Genomic DNA, 6304 nt, shown 5'->3' with positions numbered 1-6304 from the left:
CAGCACATGGTCTTGCAGCTTTTTGTTCCCTGGGAGTTCCTTGAAAACGTCCTCTTCTTATTACAGTAATTGTCCTTGATCTACGTGGAGTAACTTTGCTCATATTTACTCCCATTGTCTCCCTTAAGGCAGAAAAGAGACAGTCCAATAGCTATTGTTCAACCTGGAGATGTGCCGAGATTGGGAAGGGAGATAAGAAACGTGTGTTTGCAGCTGTTGTTTAGAGCCTGGGCATATCCTGGTCACAGTGTGGGTCCTGGAGAGAAAAAAAAGTAGTCCTTTCCCACACCAGGCTGTGCAGCAGTGTCACTGTCCGACTGGGGTGCACAGGCAGAGCCATTGAACTCTTCGCTGTCACTCCGGAGGCTGAATTCGGGCCCTGGCCTGGCCACGTGTGCCAGGTCTCTCCTGGTAATGGATCTGCAGGCGGGAGCTGGGTTACTTTGCTGGAGTCAAAACACAGTGGATGCATTTCCAGTCTTCTCATTGTCCACAGAAACTGGTGTGACCTAACCACACCAGCCCGATGGCCACGCAGGCAACCCTGAACTGAACTGATCCAGTTACTTTCCGTGTCACAAAAGAAAAAGTAGGCAGTATAATCTATGGAGTTCACATACTGCTGGATATGGGAACATCCTTCAAAGTCCTTCAGAGTAAACAGCACATTGGAAATGCATTCCAGCACACTGACAGTGCCAAGGAAATAAAAGTTCAGTATTTTTAAAGTGATACCAAAAGAACAGAAAGAAGCATCTTTTAGCAGGGAAGTGACAGGAACATTCTAGTGTATTATCTTCATGTCTGTAAAAATTAAACCTACTTATATTAAACTCAATAATGCAGCTGTGTCCTGGGGGAGTGGCAGGGGAAGATTCTGAAGAAACTTCATTTTTGAAGGGTTTGAATCTATGACAAATGTTCTATTTCTGACACCTGATAAGTGTGAAGGGGCCCCAAGTTAAATCCAACAGAAAACATAAGAAATTTCTTTGCCTTGATAGGAATACATCAGCTGTAACGAATTTGGCTTAGATAACACCTGCATGTCAGATAGTTGGCACAGCTCTGACAGGGGAAAACCCAGACTTTCTTGCCTTACTCATGTGAACAGTCTCACTGCCTTGGGGAAGGGGATTAAGAAGTCTACGAAGTACAGCACAGAAGGTGAGAGTCTTTGGGAACCACACATGTTCAGACCAATACACGATACCAATCCTGAGATGACAGGGATAAGCAGAGCCATGAGCTGAAAGAGAAGCCTCTACCGAACAGTGAGCTACAGAAGTGTGTGATACATAACGTGTATTTCATTAGTTTTGAGAAAAACAGAGGGAAAGAGAAAAACAGAGGGAAAGAGAAAAACAGAGGGAAAGAGAAAAACAGAGGGAAAGAGAAAAACAGAGGGAAAGAGAAAAACAGAGGGAAAGAGAAAAACAGAGGGAAAGAGAAAAACAGAGGGAAAGAGAAAAACAGAGATGTATTTAGCTCATCTGACCAAGCTTCTTAACTACCCGTGTAGTCATTCACTAATGATGCAAAAAACACAGGTTAGAGTAAGACCATTTGGGAGTTTTAAATAAAATGAACTAGGGTTGGATTAATTTAGACGATAACATAGCACTAGGTCAAGTAAAAAAGAAAAAAAGTTACCATTTAGTAAACAATCAAGGATTTTTGTTTCTCCCCTTTCATAAAATCTAACCATACTGAAGGCAATGTACTTTTAACAATGTATTAGCAATTGCTTAAAAAAAAAAAAATTGTAAGTAGTAAACAATTTGTTAATGCAGTATTAGAATTCACTATGCCGAAGGCATGTTTAATCTGAAATGGCAGTGCGGTCAGCAGCAGTGGATAAAGTAGAGGTCCTCTTAGCCTGGTCTCTGCTTTTAGATGGGTTTCAAAACACATCAACATGGGACAAAAGGCTGTGAAAACATCCTGCACAGGAGGTATGGTACGTGGAATATATGGAAAAGCAGTGACAAGTAACTGAACTCCACTTTGTCATCTTATGATCCATTAATTGTGCAGTAACGACTGGCACAAATGTATTTGTTGTTGTGGCTTCATACTGACCACCAGCATTCCCTAGAAAGCTGACTGCTTCCAAATCACCTGCTATGTCCTCAGCAGCAGTGAGCTTCCGAGTTGCCCAAAACAAGGACAGCTTTTTTCTCTGACTCTTCCCAATGAAGCAAAGACAAGCTGACCCTTGGCTTCAGATATTTTGAGGTAACCACTATGAGAGTAGTCAGCTTTCTGTAGGGCATTATCCTATGGAGCTGCTACAGCAATATTAATCACCAAGAATTGTGGCAAAACCAGTCATGACTGCAATCATAAACCTATCTTCCACACGCGGCGAACAGCAGATTGCTGTGATGGGGATGCTCGGAAGAACGTTGGTACTGTTCTGTTAATAAGGACACTGGGGAAAATGGACCTAACAGCATGTCACAAATTGTTACCTACCTCAAAAGTTAGGTCTTTAAAATAACTTTTCACTCTAATTCACCAGCTGATCTTTTTTTAAATTGTAAGCTAATTTACTAATACTTCTGTGGGGAGACTAAACCAGCAAATACTGAGTTTCTACTATTTAGCACCAATCTTTAAAGTAGGCAAAACCCCAGAGGAAAAAGATTATTTTGTCTAAAAGCAAACAATTGAAGGAGGATGATCTCAACACTGGGAATCAGCAATTTCTAATTCTGTTATCCCTCAACATATGCTGGTTTGGGGGAAATTACAAAGACTGCCGATGAAAATGCATGCGTGCATCTGCTGGACCAAAATTAGAAGTTGCATGTGAAAATCAGGAAGTTGAAAAAGATTAGCCAATTGTACACCACATTATGCACATGCATCCATGAACACGCGCACAAGTGTGGCAAGGATATCTTGCGCATTTTGATATAAGCCAAAGTATACCCACAATTCTGAAAAATCAATTTAAAAAAGGATACAATTTCCCTACCCATATGTATTTCAGTGCTAGTGCAAAGAGTTGCATTCCGAATATTTGTTTTTAAATCTTTTACAAAATAAACACAAAGAAGCAAGCCACAGCCAGATCTACCAGAAAGCCCAGATCTTTCTGCAGTGCTAATAGGAAGCCTAACAGGCTGTTAGGTACTGACACAATTCTTCCTGAAGTCTCAATCTGCTTCCACCTAGCAGCTGTTTCAGTTGGTAAGAGTCTAACTTCCATAATGCAAATAAGGAGAAAGTTGTAGGAACTATAAATAACAAACAGCCAGTTTCCTGCAATTCCAGCATGCATCTATCAGGTCATGCAAAAATTTACTGGATAAATAACTATTCATAGGCTGTTGGCCAAGGACCTGAACAAAGCACCAATTTCAAAGTCAGGAGAAGCAAATAAACCAGGAAGGGACTGTCTTTTGTCTGGCAGTATATGTCTAAATTTCCTCCTAAACAATGTAATGCATGAGAATGTGCTGCGTCAGCCAGTGAACTGTACACACTGCACCACCTATAACCACCTAATCAGTGCTCTCATCTGCCTGTAAAACAGCATTTTGTAAACACAGCTAGTTAAACCTTTTAGCATTCCTGCAGAGATCATTTCATCCGACACTCAAATACAACAAACTGTTGGGCCTTAGTCATGGTAGAGACCAGTTCTGGGGAGGAAACTATGAAGGGTGTTTTCTCCAACTGATACTGCACAATGGTTCAGGAAGATAAAACAAAACTACTCCAACTTGTAATATAATCAGGACAAAAAATTCTTAAGTTTACAAAAGGAGTTTTGGAGACCAGCTCTTCAGTAGCCACATAGGTTCCTGATCTTAGTTTTGTATTTCATCTAAAAAACCCCCACCGTGATCTCTCTAGAACAGTGCTCCCTACCAGGATAGTGGGATATCACCTCACCAGTAATTGCTGGAGATTATAAAGCTTCCAACGTCATCCCTTCTTCATGCAAGTATTCTGGCAGGACCTGCTGGTCAGGCTAGCAGGTTTGCTAGTCTCACCCATTACCACCTTCTGTGGTGGTAAGACACTCCACTGCTGTGCAACCTTCTCCCACCTTATCCTCATTGTAGCTACTTCCAGCTCGCACCCAAGTACTGCACTTAGATACGAGACAACATGGTCTAAGCACGAAACGTGGGCCACCAAGGAGTTCTGACAGCACTTCACTTGTGTCTCATTTTTACTGAGACAGACTAGATGACCTTCATAGCCCCTAGCTGCTAGTGAATGAGTTTATTGCAACGGTGTCATCTTTTTTTGTTAAGTTCTGTGAAAGACAATGGGAAACACTCAAGATCGTAGGCGAAGCAGACTTGCACACATATACCTCAGAGCAGAGTTTAGACAGGCACGTAACATTTGCACAGCTGAGGAATGCGGTACCCTGGGGAAAAAAAAAAGCTCATGGCCATTTTCCAATCAAGAATCATAAAAAGTATCCTTGAACCCCGGGGCCACCTCTGTTGCAGGCTCGTGGGAACACCCAGCGCCCGCAGAGGTGTGTGCTTGGCACTTCACAGGCCTAGCAATACTTATTTGCTGTCCAGAAAAATCCAACGTAACAGACCACTAATACATCCAACTCCTTTTTTGCAGTCTTTCCACACTCTGTCTGATAAAACCGATAACGTACCATTTCCACACACAGTGAGCAGTAGCTGAGTTGTTCTGATTTGATGTAAACAGCCCTAAGGGGCTTCTCTTTGGAGCACTTGTCACATGGACCAAATACAACTGCTAAAAAGGTCTGGTCACACATCTTTGCGGTTTGAGAGAGCTGAAAAGAGATAGAGAAGAAGGAAAGAGTGCATTCCAGTCCAGCACAAAGCTTCCCGCTACTGCTCTGCCAGCTAATGCAGCTTAGACTGCTTATAGACATCTGTAGGCTGGATAATCTCTCTCTGTGACTAATCTCTCGAGTTTGATGAACTGTCACTATATGCACGACAGTCACATGCTCTGCAGATTATATTTTTATGAAGAAAAATACAAAGCGAAATACATATTGTGTTACAACGTGCACTGATTACGCATCATTATAATGTGCGTGTGGATTCACCACATGCAGGAAATTACTCTTAGTTTTCACTTAACTACTGTCAGCAGACAGTAGCCAGAAAGGCGTAACAGCAGCTGGATTTGTGAGAAATCTGCACTGATCAATATTTATTGTTTTCCCACTGCATTATTAAATAGTCCGTATTATGCATTATTTTTGAAGCTGAAAAGATGACCTAGGATTCAGTCAGCAGCTACAAAAATATCATGAACAATGTGCTGCTTAAGCAGAAATTGATGCTTGAAGCAAACTGAAAGCTGGGTCATTATGAACCCACTTTTGTTCTCAAGCCAGGCATCTCTATGATCAAAGCACTATCATCAACAGAGAATTAAAAACTACTTGAGAGGCAGAAAAACAAACAAGACTACTACTGTAATGTCATTTTTCTCTGTACATTTTTCATAGAGGAAATGGGACCTTTCACCACTTCTAAAATGAAAGCTTTTAACATATTTAGACATGTACATAAGTAATGAGTTTAGTGTCAACAATTAGAAGAAGCTATTGCAAGAGAGATTTAAATGGAGCAAAAGAAATTCACGGATTTTAGAATTTGTTTGGCTGGACATTATACGAAAACCAACCAAACCAAACTTCATTCTATGCACTTGCCTGCATTCTGCTGCTTATTCTTAAATACTTCAGTGGCCTACTTGAAAAATGAGATGATAAACTCTGAAATCCTGCCCACACCCAGTTCAATAAAAGTTTTGCTATTGTCTGGAGGAGATACGTAACTTCATCCCCAAACACGCGGGAAGCAATCTGTCCCAAAAGGAACAGCAGCACATGAATCTGAAATTTGCATGGAGCTTTCAATCAGCTACGCACAAAGAGGTTTATATTCCATTTGATGAAAAGCAACAAATATGCCCTGAAGTTTTTAATGCATTTTCTTGCAAACAATGAGCCTAAGACCACGAGCTGCCCTCCTTTCAGGGAGCTTCTATGTGCTAGTGTTGCTCCTAGCTTTAAAGTGACTACAGCACCCAGGCTCAGTTCTGCTAGATTCTTAAAACTGGACATTTGCAACCAAATAACCTGTTATTCCATGGTTCTTAGAATTAGTGGTTCCCTCTGAGGGCAACTCAGGTGACAATCACAGATTTATATACTTGGTGTGAAGTCTTAAGACACTAGACTTCAGGAGGAAAACTTTCAGTTCAGAAGTGTAAAACGAAGGCATTACAGGCAAAAATGCCATCTTATTTGAACAAAATATCATTATAGATC

Source organism: Grus americana, chromosome 10 (assembly GCF_028858705.1).
Source record: "Grus americana isolate bGruAme1 chromosome 10, bGruAme1.mat, whole genome shotgun sequence".
Lineage (NCBI taxonomy): Eukaryota > Metazoa > Chordata > Aves > Gruiformes > Gruidae > Grus > Grus americana.
The sequence above is the reverse complement of the archived record's forward strand: the minus strand, read 5'-3'. Positions refer to the sequence as shown.